The sequence below is a fragment of the Rana temporaria genome, chromosome 2, assembly GCF_905171775.1.
Source record: "Rana temporaria chromosome 2, aRanTem1.1, whole genome shotgun sequence".
NCBI classification, from domain to species: Eukaryota; Metazoa; Chordata; class Amphibia; order Anura; family Ranidae; genus Rana; species Rana temporaria.
The window spans coordinates 125,020,294-125,041,835 of NC_053490.1; the positions used below are offsets into that span (position 1 = coordinate 125,020,294).

The 21,542-nt window shown below is 40.7% G+C and overlaps 1 protein-coding gene across 1 annotated transcript in view; it reads left to right on the top strand.

The window, feature by feature from the left end:
* Positions 1-4,475: 4,475 nt before the first annotated feature.
* The window catches only part of STAC3 (SH3 and cysteine rich domain 3), a 159,702-nt gene continuing 142,635 nt past the window's right edge, over positions 4,476-21,542 (top strand). The window contains exon 1 of the mRNA XM_040340944.1: positions 4,476-4,659. The gene's annotated coding sequence lies outside the window, so the exon portion shown is untranslated. The remainder of the gene's footprint in view (positions 4,660-21,542) is intronic.

Consider the following 21,542-nt stretch of genomic DNA (forward strand, 5'->3'; position numbering starts at 1 on the left):
CAGCGCAGACCCCCCCCCCCTGTCAGGAGAGCAGCCGATCAGCTCTCCTCTACTCATGTCTGTCAGACACGAGTGAGGAAAAGCTGATCAACGGCTCTTCCTGTTTAAACACTACATTAAATAACATTGTAACAGGGCATTCCTTGCACTCATCACTAATGTAATACATTTTTTTTCTCTCATTGGCCACTAATAAAGAGGGGACAATTTCCCTACTGACCACAAATTTAAAACTACACTACATTTTCATTGTCTAAGTTTAATTTCTAACAATTATTACATTTGATTTTGCTTTTTTCCCTTTGTTTTCACCTGGTGATCTGGCCAGTAACACACCTCCTGTATTATAGTGCTTATAATCTGGATGAATGAGCATATAGACACCTTTGGACAGCAGCATTGCTAATCTGAGAGGAGGGTAGTGTTGGTGTATTTTAATCTGCTAGTGCAGCTAAAAAATTGAAGCTGAACTCCAACTAACACTTTTTAAGCAGTTACAGCAACAGTTTTTTTTAAGGTTTTTAAATTAACAAAAGCTGATAATTGTAAGCACCTCTATCAGTGATAAATGGTTTATCTCAACCCTCTAACTTCTACATTTGCAGGACAGCTTGTTTTGTTGAAAAACAACAGACGACCTGGTCAGATCACCAGTTGGGGAAAAAAGAAAAACAATAAAACATATAAACATATAAAAGAAAACAATTGCAGCCGTCACATCTAAGAATTAGTTAGCTACAATATAATAAATGTTTGCTTTTAGGTTTTGGTACCACTTTAACTTAATAGTTATTACAACACAAATTGTCATATAGCATTGGAGGTGATCATTCATGCGTATCAAACACGTAAGTAAACACATCCTTAGTTTTTTTTATTTGTTTCTACAGTGCCTTGCAAAAGTATTCACCCCCCCCCCTTGGCTTTTTACCTATTTTGTTACATTACAGTCTTTAGTTAAATGTTGTTGTTTTTTTTTGTTATCTGAATTATATGTGATGGATCATAACACAATAGTCGTTGGTGAAGTAAAATTAGAAAAATGTATACATAAAACGATTTTTCAGAAATAAAAAAGCTGAAAATTGGCATGTGCGTATATATTTACCCCCTTTGTTATGAAGCCCATACAATGCTCTGGTGCAACCAATTACCTTCAGAAGTCACATAATTAGTGAAATAATGTCCACCTGTGTGCAATCTAAATGTCACATGATCTGTCATTACGTATACACACCTTTTTGAAAGGCCCCAGAGGCTGCAACACCTAAGCAAGAGGCACCACTAACCAAACACTGCCATGAACTCTACAAACAAGTAAGGGACAATGTTGTTGAGAAGTGAAAGTCAGGGTTAGGTTATAAAAAATAAAAAAAAATCCAAATATTTGATGATCCCTAGGAGCACCATCAAATCTATCATGACCAAATTGAAAGAACATGGCACAACAGCAAACCTGCCAAGAGACGGCCGCACACCAAAACACATGGATCGGGCAAGGAGGGCATTAATCAGAGAGGCAGCACAGAGGTAAGGTAACTCTAGAGGAGTTGCAGAGTTCCACAGCAGAGACTGGAGTATCTGTACATAGGATGACAATAAGCCGTACACTCCATAGAGTTGGGCTTTATGACAGAGTGGCCAGAAGAAATCCATTACTTTCAGCAAAAAACTAAATTGCACGTTTTGAGTTTGCAAAAAAGGCATGTGGGAGACTCCCAAAATGTATGGAGAAAGGTGCTCTGGTCCGATGAGACTAAAATTTTACTTTTTGGCCATCAAAGAAAATGCTGCCTGGCGCAAACCCAACACATCACATCACCCAAAGAACACCACGGTGAAACATGGTGGTGGCAGCATCATGCTGTGGGGATGTTTTTTTTTTTTTTTTTTTGCAGCCGGGACTGGGAAACTGGTAAGAGTTGAGGGAAAGATGGATGATACTAAATACAGGGATATTCTTGAGCAAAACCTGTTCCACTCTGTGTGTGATTTGAAGCTAGGATGGAGGTTCACCTTCCAGCAGGACAATGACCCCAAACACACTGCTAAAGCAACACTTGAGTGGTTTAAGGGGAAACATGTAAATGTGTTGGAATGGCCTAGTCAAAGGCCAGACCTCAATCCAATAGAAAATCTGTGGTCAGACTTAAGGATTGCTGTTCACAAGCGCAAATCATCCAACTTGAAGGAGCTGGAGCAGTTTTGCAAGGAGGAATGGTCAAAAATCCCAGTGGTAAGATGTGGCAAGCTCATAGAGACTTATCCAAAGCAACTTGGAGCTGTGATCGCCGCAAAAGGTGGCTCTACAAAGTATTGACTTTAGGGCGTGAATAGTTATGCACATTGAATTTTTCAGTTTTTTTGTACCATTTGTTTGCTTCACAATAAGAAAAAAAAAAAAAAATATCTTCAAAGTTGTGGGTATGTTCTGTAAATTAAATGATGCAAATCCTCAAACAATCCATGTTAATTCCAGGTTGTGAGGCAACAAAACACAACAAATGCCAAGGGGGTGAATACTTTTGCAAGGCACTGTGGGCCAGATTCACATATACTTGCGGCGGCGTAACGTATCGTCTATACGTTACACCGCCGCAAGTTTTCAGCGCTAGTGCCTGATTCACCAAGCACAAGGCGGTGTGGAACGTAAATAGCGTCCGGCGCAAGCCCAGCCACAATTCAAATGGGGCGTGAACCATTTAATTAGGCGCGCTCCCGCGGCCGGACTGTACAGAGCTATGCTCCGTTACGAAATTCCCTGCTTGGGTGCTTTTGCTCGAAGTGGGACCGTCATTTTTTGAACGGCGATGTGAGTAAAGTACTTTCGTATTCCCGGACGCCTTCTTAGCCAAAAAAAAAAAATTGAAATCGACCCGGGAACGACGGCCATACTTTAACATGGCCTCATCTAAAGTTAAGCCATGTTAAAGCAGGCTTAACTTTGCGACGGGAAAAAATTACTAGCGACAGACGTAACGAACGCGAAAAACCGTCGTGGATCGGCGGTAATAGCTCATTTGCCTATCCGACGCTGGAAAACGACGCAAACTCCACCCAGCGGCCGCCGAAGTATTGCATCCTAAGATCCGACGGTGTAGTCAATTACACCTGTCGGATCTTAGGCTATCTATGCGTAACTAATTCCTATGAATCAGTCGCATAAATACTCCCAGAGATACGACGGCGTATCAGGAGATACGCCGTCGTATCTCTTCTGTGAATCTGGCCCTGTATATTTACAACTTACTGATCATGCTAAGGTACTGTGAGCTTTAGATATAATCATTTTGCAGCAGAGGTTCCATGGGTCCTGTACATTATTTTTAGGGTTTCTCTGTGTTAAATTTTTTTTCAAAGGCTGTTCTAATGCCGCGTATACACAACCGTTTTTTGGGTTGTAAAAAATTATGTTTTTTTTAATGTCATTAAAAACGATCGTGTGTGGGCTCCAGAGCATTTTTCACGATGTAAAAAATGGCCAATAAAGCTTTCGAACGTGCTCTAATTTTTCACCTCGTTTTTAACATTGTCGATTTTAACATCGTAAAAAATGGTCATGTGTGGGCTTTAACGACGTGAAAAAACGCGCATGCTCAGAAGCAAGTTATGAGACGGGAGCACTCGTTCGGGTAAAACTAGCGTTCGTAATGGAGTAAGCACATTAACGGACTGAAAAGCGCGAATCGTCTTTTACTAACACAAAATCGTCAAAAGCAGCTTAAAGGGTGGCATTATCCGAATGGAACTTCCCCTTTATAGTGCCGTCGTATGTGTTGTACGTCACCGCGTTTTGCTAGAGCATTTTTTTTTCACAATCGTGTGTAAGCAAGGCCTTTTCTAATGATCAGGTTGAAAAAAAAATAGACCATTAAAAACGTAATTTTTTAAAACGCGAAAAACGGTCGTGTGTACGCGGCATAAGAGATTTCTGGTTGTTGGTTACTGCACAGTTTTGATAATTTTGTTATTATTATTAGTTTTGTATCTAGTGGATATTTATATTATCTGACTGAAAACGAATCTCCATGTAGTAATCTCACAAGAATGTATAATTGCTCACGGTGCGTCATTACAGTTGCCTTATAGTTTTAAAAAATAACTCTTTATAAACCTGTGATGAAAGAAGAGATACTTAAGGAATTCTTTATTGCCAGCTCCTATGCCATGTGTCACCTCAGAGGACATGGAATGCCAGCAGCAATATTTAGAAAATTCTGGGATCTGTAGGAATGCAAAGAATGTACGTTTCGAAATTTAGAATAGATGCACTTGTTTTTTTTGTTTTTTTTGCTCCATAATCATTCTAAATTGACTTTTTAATTTTACTATTCATTAGCACCTCACATTAGAATATTCTTTCAGAGAGACATACTGTATTTTTTTTATCCCGTCTCCTCCACCCTTGCAATTCCTGCTTGGGCCCTCACCAGCCATGTTACTTGTACATTATTAGGGCTCCTATTTCTCTGTGTCAGCCTTAGCATCTCAGCTGTCCTGTCACCTCTACTCTTGTCACTCCTCCACATTCAAGGAGCAGTTTATGGTTGGGCTATCAGTGAGGAGTGAGGGTTCCATCTCTATCTCAGGACTTTGGCTGTACAAATAACCAGGTGAAGATAAAGGAATTGCTAGTGGATTTATACCTGAAAATCTCAGGTAAGGAACCTTCTTTCTTTTTTTTTTTTTCTTTTAAAAGCTCTGTCCAACGTATTATAAAATGTTGAATGCATCCGTTTAGATATGTGAAGACAAAGTATAATCAGGCTTAGCTTTGCAGGGCATAATTCCTAATTATTTAACACAGTGCCACAAATATCTCCATATACTGTAGTTCCTTTACTGTTTTCCTCATTTTTTTGATTTGGGATTATTGATAATACATATAGGTGGAGTGAAAAGCAAAGCTATTCTATTAGAAAAATAATAAAACATTACATTTTAGATGGCCTATTCATTCACACAAGGTTCAATTATACTCCTGGTTATAGATAAAATACACAACACATATCACACTGGTCAAAACACCTTTTAGTTTGCAAAATTATGTTTAGCCGCTGTGACTTCCATAGTTGAGGTTGTAAAAACTCTACAGCAATAGGTGAGAGTGTAAACCTCTAAACTGAGCAATGACTCTCATCGCTCCCTCTGAATTTTGTGTACATTAGAAGTAACTGAATTTTTTTATGTCAGTGCAAAAAAAAAGGATCATGGACAGTACTTAATTGTCTGTCGCAAGTGCACTAATATGGCTACAATCGCCTCAAGCACGTGTAAATTAGAACAAATTGTAGAATCCAAAATAAATAAAATAATGGTGAAGCGCTTCACTATTTTATTTATTTTGGATTCTGCATGAAGTGTAGTGATAGCACTGTTGGGTGGTAGCTGGTTTCTATAATATATTATATATTTTATTATGTCTGTGATATGTTTGGAGTAGCATATAGTAGCGCAGGGATATATATTTACTCATAGAACAAATTGTACCCATGAAAATTGGTACATCAAAGACAAAATCAATTGACTTAAAATCAAAAAACACTGTATAGCTTGAATTCAAATTCACTTTTTCCCCAGATTTTTTTTTTAAATTAAAATGATTCTATTTGTGAGATATGCACATTTTTTTTTAAATGTTTATGTAGCATCTGTGATTTAAAAACGAATTATAAAATGGTGTTACATGGTCACTGCTATTTTTATTGAATGCTGAATAAAACTTTAAACTTGTCCTGGACTATTTTATAGTTTTTTTTTTCAAAAATTTGAAAAGTCCGATGGAATTTTTCCATCGGATTTTCCGATCATGTGTAGCCCCTTTAGAGTTTTTTCATCGTAAAATTTAGTTTAGATATAGAACATGTTCTATATTTTTCCGATGGAATTCCGTCGGAATTCCGATGTGATTTGGCTGGGCAAAAGCCTGATCGTGTGTACAAGGCATTAGAGGTTAAAGGAAGAGACTAGACTTTTAAAAATTTAAAAATAAAGAAATACAAAAATTCATGTATATTTTAACTGAAATAGAACACATTTCTCACATTTTCAGCAATCCATTTTGTTTTTTGCACTGCACAGAAAAGGCTTTTAAAACCTGGTGTACAGTATGCAAAGGTGGCAATATTTATCCATGATGGTCTCAAGGCAGAGAAGCTGAATGTGCTTCGTTTCATTGTCACTGGTGTCACTCCCTCAGAGTGTTGCCAACTGTCCATGCAACACGCTGACTGGATTTTAAAGATGATCTGTCAGCGTATAAATATGGGAGCAGATGTTGCTGACTTGTGTTTGCAGTTGCATGCTCCAGAACATTGATTCTTATCCCTGCTTTACACTTTCATTCACCAAATAGTGAAAGAAGGATAAAGACAACAACCCTGGAACCTAGATCTTCAAAAATTAATACAATTGTTCACCTGACAGGTTCCTGTTAAACCACCTTCCCTCAAATGGGGATGAGAGAGCCACAAGTCTCTAGGATTAGGTCCCAGGTGCAATCATAATATGAAAAAGTCACATGTAATGATCATGTACAGGAGGATAAAGAGACTGTTATTAGTTTGTAATGCTTTCATTTCATATGGATATGTACACAAAAACAATTACGGTAGTTAATAAAAAAAATTGGCTTGCTGATTCCTCTACAGGCTGTTGTAGTATCTAATGTGTTTAAAGGATTATGAATTTGCTTGGGGCCGTGGGGGAAATTGAGGACATATGGGACACTGTGTCTGCAAACATTGCATTGTAGATTACAGGAGACATATGTGGATAGATTACATGACTACTAGCAAATATGAGAAATTTCCATTGGCCCAAAGGATACTTAATCTGCACGTGTTCTAAAAGTGACGTTACACCTAAAATGTGTCTATTTCAATGAATGTTACTATGAGTAAACTTCCTTCATTGTGAAAGCTCAGAACCAGGAAAATCGCTAAAATCAGCTTTCATGAAATGATTCTGCTCCAAGATTACAATGAATGCCTCTATTTGAGTACCTGAATTATAATAAAAGTACATGTTTCATCTTGTTTTCCTTAAAGTGTGGTATAACCATAAATAAAATGGCTGTACAATCTATATTAACTTTTGTCTTCTCACATACCCATGTATGAACATTGAACACAAAAACATCTATAGTAGCATAAGTCATCAAGTATTTAATAAAGGAACTAGAAAGGGCAGTAATGATGTGCAAAGTCCGGTACCTTTAACAATCAATCAGAAATGTGACTACACTAAAGCCCTGTACATATGATTGGACCTTTGTCCGACCAAATTCACATCGGAATTCCGACGGAATTCCATCGGAGGAAAAAAGAACATGTTCTCTATGTCAATTCCGATGGAATTCATCGGAATTTCCGATGGGGCATACACACGGTCAGAATTACCGAATGAAAAAGTCTGTCCGACTTTTTCCATCGGAAATTTCGCTTGTGTGTACGGGGCATAACAGGAACCTGATTGGCTGATATGGACTCTTAGCACATCATCATTGCTCTTTGCACAGCCTTACTGAATAGTAAAGAGGTGTTTTCATATCTGCCATTATATGACTATGTAGTTCCTTTTTGAAATACAGTACTTGCTTTAAATCATGTACCAAAATTGTTTACTGACTTCATTAATAATGTTCTAGGCCAATAGTTTTTGCTAAATGATTTATAGAAGTGAGGCTTTTAATGTATGAGGACTGGTATTCTATTATTCTATCCTATATCAAGTGTTTTAAGCTTTTTTTGCATTCCCATTAATAAGTATGAAAAGAAAAGCAGTTCTAGCAAGAACAAAAACCTGTGTAAACAGTCCCCAACACAGGCAATGAATGGTCCTTGTGTCATAGCTGTGTGAACCCTAGAAGATCTGTGTGTTTCAATAAAACCAATCTTTCCATTGAGTGATCAATATGTTCAGAGAGTGGTGAATTCTCCCAGCATAAGCTTAGCGCTCAATACATCAAACATTGTAGAAAAAGTGCATGTTAAAAAAAAAATATACCAAACTTTCACATACAGTTACTGACCAACAACCTTAATTAAGTGAATATACGTGCAGCTAATTATATTCCACCATGTGATATTCCTTGGAAAACTAAACGACTCCACTTATGAATCCATCCACCTATAGAATAATTCTTCACACTCGCCAGATCCCAAGGCCTATTTTTTTTTTTTCAAAAGGAAGGCACACACACATGTACTTAACCACTAAACATATTTGAATGTATACTGTATTAAATGGGTTGTAAAGGTAAACATTTTTCCTCCTAAATAGCTTTTCTTTTACCTTAGTGCAGTCCCTCCTTCACTTACCTCATCCTTCGATTTTGCTTTTAAATGTCCTTATTTCTTCTGAGAAGAATCCTCACTTCCTGTTTCTTCCTGCCTGTAACGGACACACAGTAATGCAAGGCTTTCTCCCTGGTGTGGAGTGCTCGCCCCCCCCTTGGACTACGAGAGAGAGTCAGGACGCTCTCTACGTTGCAGATAGAGAAAGATGTGTGTTGGTGGGCGTCTGACTCTCCTGTAGTCCAAGGGGAGGGGGCGAGCCACGACACTCCACCACAGTGAGAAAGCCTCACATTACTGTGTGGAGTTACAGACAGAAGAACAGGATGTGAGGATTTCTCAGAAGAAATAAGGTAATTTAAAAGCAAAATCGAAGGATGAGGTAAGTGAAGGAGGACTGCACTAAGGTAAAGGAAGCTATTTAGGAAAACAAATGTTTACCTTTACAACCTCTTTAACTTAAATAAATAATGTTGTTGGTCAGTTTTCTGTGAATGTTTATATATACCCTTTAAGAGACCATTACTTTTGGGCACTTGGATTTTAGTGCATTTTTTTTTTTATTTAATTTATGATTCTTTTGGTATATATTTTTTTAACACACGTTTTATACAATGTTTGATAAATTGAGCACTAAGCATATGTTGGGAGAATTCATCGCTCTCTGAAGATATTCACCACATATTTGGGGGTTGACTAGCATAGCAGCTTTTTATACTGTTTATTATATGTTTTAAGGGGTCACTCTATTGTGCAGAGTGGGTTGGAATTTTATTTTTTTGCTTTTGAGTTATTAGACCGCATTATTGTGAGTAGTCCTGTATGGTGTAATCCACAGCAACCAATCAGAAATGGTTCTTTAGCTGGTGTGATTACATTACTATGAAATTGGAACAGAAACTATCCATTACTGTATGTTGCTCATCTTCAATGTCCTTTGCGGTGTCTTGTCAGAAATAACTAGATATGCATAGGCCACAGATAAACTGATACAAAGACATTTATTAAACTGACTTGTTGATAGGCGTGATATTCTATATATTTTTCAGTGGTTTTATCGTTTTTTTGTTTTCTTTTTTATCAATCATCTTTTTTAGTGTAACTGTATGTAAAATAGAGATGTTTTTCTTAGTTGTGGCTAGGGCTGCAACTAATGATTATTTTCATAATCTATTAGTTGGCTGATTATTGTTTCGATTAATCGAATAATCGGTTAATAACCTTAAAAAAACAAAGGTGATTTTGTGGCGATTTGCATTTTTACATATTTTTTGGCCAATTTGTTGTTTGGCTGATTAAAAAAACACAAATTGCCGCAAAAACGCATTACATGGTTTTCTGCAGCTACTCAATTGAAGTATATTGAACCAAAAAACAAAATAACACTGTTTTGCATAAAAAAAATAAAAAGTCCTTGACCCTTTCCAATTATGCAGCAGCTGAAAAAAGCATGGATGAGAATGTGTCCCATAGGAAACCATGTAAATGAACTGTAGTGTGTTTCTGCAAAAAGCAAAGGTGTGACCCAGGCCTGAGATGTATAGTAACATAATGGGGTTAAAAAAAAACTAAAATTAGTACACAAAAAGCAAATAATTGATACTGTAAGAGGCTCATTTTTTACTGTGGGACAGTTGAAAGTATATTTTACAGTAGAAATGTGCTCTTTTTGTACTATAAAGGGTTCATTTTAGTTTTTTTTTTAACCCCATTATGTTACTGGGCGATTAATCGATTATGAAAATAGTAATCGATTAGTTGTTGAATTAATTGATTCGTTGTTTCGGCCCTAGTTATGGCTATAATGTACCACTATATATAAAAAAAAAGAACATATATATATATATATATATATATATATATATATATATATATATATATATATATATTACTACTTTAAAGTACACCTGCCATGAGATAGGTGTGGAGGTATCCATTACTGGCTTGCTCCTGACAGTGCTATTTACCTGGCTGTGTCTGGCTTCAATACTTTTGAAATTCAGACCTAGAACAACATGTTGCAAAGGAGTGTTGGAAATGTGTCAGCAATTTTTATTTATCTCTAACCTGCTCTAGATCAGCAACTCTGACAGCATTGAAGCCAAAGAATCAGCATGACAGTAAGGTAATTGGAATTCTCAAAGGAGAGGCCAGCAGTGGCCTACATCATTTTGCTGTCATTCAGCTTCGAGAAAGTATATCTAAAGCCAAACTGTGTTTCTTATGGTTTTGGATAGAGTACAGAAAAGTAAAACACGACCATATCATTTTTTTATTTGCTGGCTATGCACCATAGGGAAAAAAGATTCCTTTACTCCCTGTCCTAAAGGCACAAAAGAAAGTTACAGGAAACCTCCCAAAGGAAGGGGATATTTCCTCTTAGATAGATGTCTCCCACCATTGTTCTGGGAACAACTCTAAAACGTTGGATTTCTCCTTGCTTTCTTTCATGCTGATCATGAACATTAGTATAAATAGAAGGGTTCATGTCCTCAATGGGGACATAGACAGCAAGAACAACCTGGCAGAACATCTAACCTTTTCCTGGTCTATCCAAAGCTGAAAAAAAAAGGTTTTGCCTAGAGATAGACTTTAAAACACACCTCCAACCAGAATGTAATTTTTGTTTTGATAAGGTGAGGAAGTGTTAGAACATTTATAAAGTTTTTAATGCTGTCTGCTCCCCCTGAGAAGATTTCTTCTAGATTTGTCTGAGAACTGCAACCAGGACAGGAAGTGAGGGGAGCTCTCTCCTATAGGTCACAGAAATAAAATGTTCACACATTCTAAACGCTCCATGTTGTATCTAAAGCTAGAAATACTACTGGAGCTAAGCTTTGAGGTGCAATGTATTCTACTACATTTAACTCCTGCTAAACACCCCCAACTGCTGCATTTTCATTTCCGGTGCATTTAATACAAGTTATTTACAGTAAAATACCCAGCATCTGGACGTGCCCCCTTATCACCCCGTTTTGGCAGTCCACGCAACAATGCTTACCCATCTCTTTGAGACGCCAATCCCCCTATCCCCTAAACTATTTTTGCTAGGTATCTCCAAACCCCGCCTGGCCAAGCCGTACAAAAAACTACTTAGGCACGTACTAACGGCGGCTAGATGCTTGATAGCCCTTAATTGGAAAAAACCCACCCCCCATCCCAAGAAGCCCTATACGCTAGGGTCAAGGACATGGAGTTGATGGAGCGGATGACGGCTAGGATACGCAATGGCATAGACGCCCACGATGAGGTCTGGAGTGAGTGGCATCGGCAGGAGGATTCGCCGGGTCGGACGAGGTGGCAGACGCGGTAACTTAAATCTCCCTTCTCTTTCTTTTCTTCTTTTCTTTCCTTGACTCCCTTCACCTCTTATACAACCTACTGTTTGGATGTCACTGTTGACGCCAGAGTATAGAAAACGGTTTGATATGCATAGTTTGTTGACATGACTGGTGGTAGAGCCAGCTCTTAGAATAGGGCCCTATGGGCCGGAAGCTTAACTCCCCCTCTACCCATATAGGGCAAGGGAATTATTTGTATTCTTTGATAAGTGTCTGCTTTGGTCTTTTATTGCCTGCATATAACTGTACCCTGCGAACTGTTTTATATAAATAACAAACTGTTATTTGAAAAAAAGAAATACCCTGCATCTGCTGTTACAACATAGGTGATCTAATCTCTACACTTATCACAGGCAAAGAAGATACAAAAGTAGTTTAAACACCAGTGTACATATGCTCTAACTCTTTATCAGTATCTAAAGTTAGCTGTACACAGGTAGATGGGTTCTCAGTTCCACAGAAGAATTCCATTTCTAGCTCTCTCAGATCTCTTTAGTTCAAGTGCCAAATCAAATGATTTACCATCCAAGCTATCTTTTCTTTGTTTTTGTTTTTTTAATATTCTTCCCTGCAAACCTTTGGCCTATACCTTATTTTACAATTTGCTACCTCTACAACATAAAAATAAAACTATAAATATATTCAATATTTTATTTTATGTGGTGTGTCATATATATATATATATATATATATTAGGGCTGGGAAAATTAAAGATTAATTCCTCGATTAATCTTTAACTTTTTTGATCAATCAAAATTCTTGACGTCACTGGACAGTGAGACTTACCCTGCTGGATGCAAGCAACTGCACCCATTGGATTGAGGTACCTTTGCATCTGTGGAGCAGGAGGATGCATCAGGCTCCATCAGGGGAAGGGGGCAAAAAAAAAACATTGTTTTCCTGTCCTAAGCAGTTTTTTGCAGACAATTTTTTGTGTATCGGCAACATCTGTTCCCTGCGAAAGACTTTTCAGTTCTTCGGGGTATATTGTCAATAAAATGTGATCATGTCTGCTTCCAGAAAATGTAAACACTCTGGTATGTCTGCGTGACTGGCTAAAGTGATGCCTACTATAAAGTGACTGACAGTCAATATACTAGATAAGTTTTATAATTAAAGTTAAACTAACTTTCTACGTTTTTCTTAAAGTTTAATAAGAAAAAATTACTTATGTCAGTGCTACAGTTTGAATTTAAAACGGATTTGTGTGAACTGTGAAGTTAAGTCATGGATTGTGGAAACTAACTAGTGTCGGGTGATTGTATATAGTGTATACCACATTTACCACTGACTAATGCAGAGTTGCAATGCAAGGAGATCAGCTAAAAGTAGTTGGATCTGTATGTGCGTTATAATTAATCGAAATTAGTCGATCGATTTTTTTTTAATCAATTAATCGAACACGAAAATTTTAATCAGTAACAGCCCTAATATATATATATATATATATATATATATATATATATATATATATATATATATATATATATATATATATATATATATATATATATATATAATTTAAAGATATTAAAATTACTAAAAATAAAGTATATTGCCCTTTTACTAAAAACCACATCAGGACCTAAACACCCAGATGATTCCTATAGATATATGAATTCCACAAAAATCTTTAACTCACGGTTGAGCCCAACTCCTCTTTTCCTGCACCCTCTGCCCTCCTTTTCTGCTTTCTCTCTGAAGCCTCTCTGCTACTTTTTACTCACCTATTCACAACACAAGTCCTTCCTTTTCTCTAGTGGTGTCTGTGTATTTTTTCCTCCAGGACATTATGGTGCTCTTGTCAGACCAGCATGATGATTGACCCCCAAAGGGAATATCCAGCACTCACTGAGGTGGCTGGGCATCATTTAATCTAGGGAAAGGATCAGAGTGTATGGACGTTCAATGCCTTTTAGTAACTATCCTCTGGACTGGTGGTTAACACCAGCAGGTGCTTTTTTATCAGCTGATGAAGCAGTCTCTTTTGGGGTATGGAAACATTTTTGAAGGGAATGTCCAGCTGCTTTAGTAGGGACCTGTATTGGGTTTCATCCCAGGAGGCTAAAGCTGCCTGTAGAGTAGGGATGAGCTTCGTGTTCGAGTCGAATTCACGTTGTATGTTCGACAGTTCGTCGAAATATGAACGTTACGGGTCCTTTGCGCCAAATTCGAGTGGCGTGTCACAGCCCATAATGCAGTGCATTGCTGGCTGATGATTGGCCAAGCATGCACTATGAACTGCATGCTTGGCCAATCACAGCACGCAAGAAACAGAGCCATAATTGGCCAAAGCATGGGTGGCTTTGGCCAATTATGGCTCAGGGGGTTAAGTACACGCCATACACTATAAAAGACCGCCTGCAGGTCAGCCTTGTATAGTTTGCGGTGGTTAAGAGAAGACAGAGAGTGTGTCATTTATTGCATGTAGATAGAGCAGGCAGGCAGGCTAGTCAGTTAGTTACAGTGTGTAGAGGATATATATGCATCCCAGGTGTTGTGTATAAATATTTATACACTGTATAGTTTAGCAAGATCCGCTCTTCCTAATTTACTGACAGGCAGGCAGGTGATTGTGCTAGCTGCAGTATTCTCACGAGGTGTACTGTCTGTGTCCTCTGCAGTGTGCACCTAAAGCTACGTGGTGTGTGTACTGTCTGTGTCCTCTGCACATTGTGCACCTAACGTAAAGCTGGTGTTTCTCATATTTACTCCTAGAAGCAGAGATCTTCTCATATTAATACTACAGGCAGGGTATATTGTTGCAAGTACTTTCACGTGGTGTACTGTCTGTGTCCTCTGCAGTGTGCACCTAAAGCTACGTGGTGTGTGTACTGTCTGTGTCCTCTGCACATTGTGCACCTAACGTAAAGCTGGTGTTTCTCATATTTACTCCTAGAAGCAGGGATCTGCTCATATTAATACTACAGACAGGGGATATTGCTGCAAGTACTTTCACGTGGTGTACTGTCTGTGTCCTCTGCAGGCCATTAGTATGTCTGGAATGACAACAAGTAGAGGCAGAGAGTCACAAGCCGATAAAAGAGGGCAAACAGGCTCTGCGTCTAGAAGCAACAGTGCTGGTCGTGGACACTGTGCATCCTCAGCACGTGGCAGTGGGACACGCTCGTCCTTTTTTTTGGGCAGCTGGCCGCGTTGAGCTGCAACATGCCGAAGACTTGGTAGAGTGGATGACCAAGCCGTCCTCATCCTCCTCATCCTCTCTCACCCAGACTCAGGGTACTTTGTCTGGCAAAGCAGCTGCCAACGCGGCCTCTTCCCTCTGCTCAATGGCATCAGTCACTTCTTCCCTAGCCCCACCATGTCCTCCTGAGGAGTCCCCCGAACTGTTTGACCACAGTGTTGGGTACATGCTTCAGGAGGATGCTCAGCGTTTTAAAGGCTCCGATGATGGTACACAGCTAGAGGAAGGCAGTAACGTGAGCTCAGAGAGAGGGGGTGCCCGAGAAGGACAGCAATCTGGCAGTCATGTTCCCCCAGCCGCAGCATACTGCCAGGTTTTCTACAGTGATGAGGAGGGAGGGGATGATGAGGTCACTGACTCTACATGGGTGCCTGATGGGAGGAGGAGGAGGAGGAGGCACAGGCACATCTCCAACGAGGCAGGATGCTCTCCAGGGGCCAGTTTAAGGGCAGAGCACCAACTGCATAACAACACAGAGATACACATGTGCATGGCGCTGCTGTCTCTCAGTGTTATTCCAAAAGTTCTTGGGTGTGGGCCTCTTTTGAGACGAGTGCATCAGATCGCACCGCTGCTATTTGCAACATATGTCTCAAGCGTATCTCGCGTGGCCAAAACATCACCCGCTTGGGCACCACATGCTTGACAAAGCAGGCCTCTCCTTGCTCCTCATCAGCTGGGATCTCCAACCCCACTATACCCTCAGTGCTCTCTGAAGCCTGCACTGATAGGACTGAAGGTGTAGAATTAGGTGTGTCACAGCCAAGTACTTGCGGGCAATCTACTATCGGTACACCGATGGCAGATTGTACCAGGCAAATTTCCCTGCCCCAGCTGCTGCAGCGCCGAAAGAAGTTCTCTCCCAGCCATCCACATGCCCAGCGGTTGAATGCTAGCTTAGCTTAATTGCTAGCACTTCTTCCTTTTTCTCCCCTATGCTCTGACCGCTTTGTATCTTACTTCTCTACTTGTATTCTTCTCTTTGCTCTTCTTTCTTTTAATCTCTCCTTCCTTGATAAATGGAAAAAGAAGGGCCTGGGCTCATGCGACTGACATTGCCACAAATTGTCTCAGATCCACTTCCAGGGGGTGCTCCTTGTCATAGTTGCAACTTTAATGCGGTTGGGGCATCGGAGCAATCCCCTGGGGTGCTTGGGTCACCCTACAGACAAGTTGAACTGAGTTTTCCCTCCTATGTGTTGTAGGATTAATAGACCTGATGATGTGTTTGATATGCTACTATGTACCAAGTTTTGTACCGTTGATTGGATTTTGTATTCAGTTATTACATGTAATGTGTCGGGCCGTGCGGGCCCTGCCCTTGTTATAAATAATAAAAAAAAATTGCTAGCACTTCAACTGCTGCCTTTTCAGTTGGTAGATTCTGTCCCCTTCCGTGAGTTTGTGGAATGTGCGGTACCTCAGTGGCAAGTTCCCAAACGCAACTTTTTCTCACGGAAGGCGATTCCAGCTCTCTACCGGCATGTGGAAGGCAATGTCTGTGCCTCGCTGGACAGGGCGATTAGTGGTAAGGTGCATATTACCGCTGACTCATGATCCAGCAGGCATGGACAGGGACATTACCTATCTTTCACGGCGCATTGGGTGACTCTGCTGGCAGCTGGGAAGGACACAGGACAATGTACAGTAGTGTTGGAGGTTGTTCCGCCACCACGCCTCCAAAATGCTACTACTGGTTGTGACACACCTCTCTCCTCCACCCCCCCTCTTCTTCTTCTTCCTCTATGGCCTCTTCCTGTGCTGATGTGTCCTCGGAACCAGCGGTCCTCTTTAGGCATTCAAGGGGCTATGCAGGTACGCAGGCAAAGAGATGCCATGCGGTGCTTGAGCTGGTGTGCTTGGGGGACAGGAGCCACACTGGGCCAGAGGTTCTGTCATCTCTTCAGGGGCATGCTCAGAGGTGGTTGACGCCACTCCAGCTTAAGCCAGGAATGGTGGTTTGCGACAATGGCACCAACCTCTCCGCCCTGCGATAGGAACAACTGACCCATGTGCCCTGTATTGCTCATGTCCTTAATTTGGTGGTGCAGCGGTTCTTGGGCAGGTACCAAGGCTTACAGGATGTCCTGAAGCAGGCCAGGAAAGTCTGTGTGCATTTCTAACGGTCATATAATGCCAGTGCTCGGCTGGCAGACCTCCAAAAGGAATACAACCTGCCCAAGAACCGCCTAATCTGTGACATGCCCACCAGGTGGAACTCTACATTGGCCATGCTGCAGCCGCTGCACACGCAGCAGAGGGCCATCAATGAGTATCTGTGCCAATATGGCAGCAGGACAGGGTCAGGGGAGCTTGTTTTTTCCCCCACGCCAGTGGGCCATGATCAGGGATGCATGCACTGTCCTGTCACCATTTGAGGAGGCCATGAGGATGGTGAGCAGTGACAGTGCATGCATCAGTGACACTGTCCCTGTTATTCACCTGTTGGAGCACACGTTGCGTGGAATAATGGACAGGGCCCTTGAGGCAGAACAGAGGGAGGAAGAGGAGGACTTCCTTACCTCTCAAGGCTCCCTTTATCCAGACAGTGTTCCTGCTTGCCCGCCTATCACACCGGAAGAGGAGGAGGAGGAGGATTGTGTCAGCATGGAGGTGGAGCCTAGCACTCAGCATCAGCATGTCACTGAGCCATGAACCAGATGTACAACAAGAGATAAGTGAAAATAAGAATGCTTTATTGAAAATCAAGCTGTAAAGCAAAAGTCCAAACGGATGGTGAAACCGAAGCAGAGACTTGCGAAGCCAGAGCTCAGGAACCAGAAGGGTAGTCAGACGAAGCCAGGATCAGGAACCAGCAGGGTAGTCAGACGAAGCCAGGATCAGGAACCAGCAGGGTAGTCAGACGAAGCCAGGATCGGAACCAGAAGCAGCAGCAGTCTTAGAAGCATGTGAACACAGGAGGACCAAGCAAGGAACTGAAGCCACAGACCTCCTATATATATGAGCCAGGCATCCAGCTCCTCCCAGTGGGAAGGAGGAGCCGCAGGGTGGGAGGCTACAAGAAACCCAGAAACCAAGATGGCCGCCAGCACATGTCAAACGAAGGAGGACAGCAAGGAGGTAAGACCATGACACAGCAGCAGTTTTCAAGGGATCAATTACAGTCCCAAGAAACCCATGGACTTGTACGTGGCTGGGACGAGGTGGCTGCGGATCATGTCGTCCTCAGTGACTCAGAGGACTCCGCACCAAATGCCTCAGCAAACCTACTTTGTATGGCCTCCCTGATCCTGCAAAGCCTGCGGAAGGATCCTCGTATTCGTGCTATCAAGGAGAGGGATTACTGGCTGGAAACCCTCCTTGATCCACGTTACAAGAGTAAGGTTGCACACCTTATCTTTCCGGCACAGAGGGAGCAGATGATGAAACATCTTCGGGAGGCCTTGCAGAAAGGTCTGTGCAATGCGTTCCCAGAGACTGGGAGGTTACAAAATCCTGGTCCTGGACAACTTGTTGCTGAGGCTTCGGTCAGTCACAGAAGAAGCGGTGGAGAAGGTGGCCATCTGACCGATGCGTTCAGACAATTTTTTAGTCCGCAGCCCCAAGGTATGACCGGTTCCAGCAACCATCGCCAGCGTCTGTTTTACATGGTGCAGGAATACCTAGGGGCAAGATCCGACTTGGACACCTTTCCCAACGAAAATCCTCTGGCTTACTGGGTCTTGAGGATGGATCACTGGCCAGAGCTTGCACAGTACGCAATTGAGCTACTGGCTTGTCCTGCATCCAGCGTTCTTTCAGAACGCACATTCAGTGCTGCTGGAGGCTTTGTAACTGGCTTGGTCGATCGACTGACCTTCATAAAAATGAATCAGGCTTGGATCACCACCAGCTACCAAGCACCTGATGCTGATGTAACTGAATATTTTTTTTTGAAATGTCAGATCCCTTCAAGACTGCCTATGCTGATGCTGAGTGACTATCCTTTTCCTCCTCAATGATCATGCTGATAGCTTGTAAGAACATTTTTGGTTCTGGGCACCGCCACCAGTGGCTAAGGCCCAATTTTCTGCCCCTGTTTAACAGGGGCGTGTAATTAAAATTTTTGATGCAATACTTTGCAGCGGGCCCATTCCTGTGCCCACCAAGAGTAACTGAGGGCTTACAGTGTTGTGGCACCAGCACCACCAACAAAGGCCCAATTTTTCTGCAATTTTTCAACAGGGGCATGTAATTACAATTCTTGATCTAATATTTCACAGCAGGGCCTGTTCCTGCACCCACCAAGAGTAACTGTGAGGACTTGCAGTGTTGTGGCACCAGCACCAAAGGCCCAATTTTTCTACCACTGTTCAACAATGGCATGTAATTACAATTCTTGATATAATAGTTCACACAGCAGGGCGTTCCAGTGCCCACCAAGACTAACTGTGAGGGCTTACAGTGTTGTGGCAACACCAACACTTAGGGACCAAATTTCTGCAGAGTATATACAGCAGGCCCCTACTTTCAAACATCCAACGTACAAACGACTCCTACTTGCAAACAGAAGGAGACAACAGGAAGTGAGGAAATCTACCCCTAGGAAGGGAAATTCTCTTCTGTAAGTGGTGTCTCCTGTCCATTGATGCGTTATCACCAATCCTTGTTTCACTAAAAAAAAAAAAACATTTTCAAAAAAATCATTTGTCATTGGGACAGAAAGTGAATTGCAATCTTCTGAACAGATGCAGACAGACAGCAAAACAAATGTTCCAGGGGTGATAAGCCTTCTCTATGTTTTCAGAAAAGCTTAAAAATACATTTTATGGCTGGAGCTACACTTTGAAGAAGTACCAGTTCAAAATTACAAACAGATTCTACTTAACAAACCTACAGTCCCTGTCTTGTTTGCACCGCCTGTATACTACTGTTCAAAGTATATAGGGCGAAAGGGGCTGGTAATGACCTGGGGGGGAGGGGGCAGGGAAACCCATGCTATTTTTCCTCAATGATTTTCATCCATATTGCATGGACCAGACATTACATTAAAGCCGCAAGCAGTTTTAAATTATTTTTTTCTTTATAGTAATCTCATTTTGTGCAGGGACAGTTCTAAACACTTTCCACTTCACAGGCATACTATAGACACCCAGCAGGTACTATATTTAAAGTAATTTTTCACCTTTTTTTTTCACTTTAAGCATCATTAAAATCACTGCTCCAGAAAAAAACTTTTTTTTCCATTGATACATGTTCCCTGGGGCAAGACCCAGGTTCTCAAACCCTTTTTACGACAATAACTTGCATATTAGGCTTTAAAATTAGCACTTTTGAATTTGAGTCCCATAGACTTCAATAGGGTTCTAAATGTTCACACGAACGTTCGGTCCGTTCGAAGGTTCTGGTGCGAACCGAACGGGTGTGTGTGTGTGTGTGTGTGTGTATGTGTATGTGTGTATATATATATATATATATATGCAAATTGGTTGGAGGGAAGCTTCATAATGGCAAAAATGTTTTAATTACAAATTATGTGAGCATGCTGCAGTTCCTCTTTAACTTCATTCTGACCCCTAAACCTTGGCCTCAACCTAAGCCCCTGAAACTGAGCTTTACAGTAGGCCCTAAATTTCCCTAAAGCTCAACCTCTGCCTCAATCCCAGAATTATCATGGATATAATTCTAAAACAACTATAGCCTGAACATTAGCCTGAAATTAGGGGTAAGAAAAAAAGCAATGCACAAAACAAAAACAAAAAGCAATGCACAAAACAAAGCTATGCTGTAAGATACCAACAATAAAATAAAACATTTTGAGTAAAAAAAAAAAAACCTTTACCCTCCTATGATCCATCCTGCAAGAACAGAGATTCAGCACTGGACAGCAAATTAGCCAGGCAATAAGCTTGCATACACACTCCCTCCTGAGCAAGACTTGCCAGCCTTGCCCTGCTGAGAATTAATACAGGTACACAACTTGTGTAGTCTGTGTACTTGTACTTCTCCCTATTAATTTTAAACTAGCAAATAATATTGAGAATGGTTTAAAAAATTAATGATACTTGGTTTAGCAACATCTGTTAGGTCCAAAGTATATAAATAACTAAAGTCCTATGAATTTGCTAGCCATCGTTATAAAACTGAGGTTTTGAGGTATCTAAAAGAGGATCTAGAAGACAGAAACCTGTACATTAGTAAAGGTTTCAGCAATGTAACAGAAATAAATATATTGTGGCAAATATAGTTGCAGAACGGGGGGTTGGGGTGCGGGATGCCTGGGGTTAAAGCTGATCTCTCTTTTTTTTTTTAATCTAAAGCTGTCCCATGTCATTTAAAACCACTGTAGGGCCAATTGAAACAATGTAGGGTCTTTTTCTTTTTACATTTATGCTGCTATATATGGTTGTCAGCAGTGCATAATCGGTGATTTTGATGCCTCCTCCTTCATTTAAATTTATGACATCACAGTAGAACGCTACATATAGTGAAGGCCTCTCTACACAGCTGTGTACACTGCAGTATATTGTTCATACTGGCCTACTGAGGATGATTTTACTGGAGACATGTTGCTTTGTTAATGATTGGACTTCAGCTTGTTGAAGTCAATGGCCTTTCATTTTGATAGAGGATATAGGTATTATTGTATGCCACATATCTGTGATGTTGTTATTAGTAGTGTTTTCAGATAAAACTATTTTTTCACCTTACTGTCTTTTTTTAGAATATTGTTGCTGTTATTTTATACAGCTTTGTCAT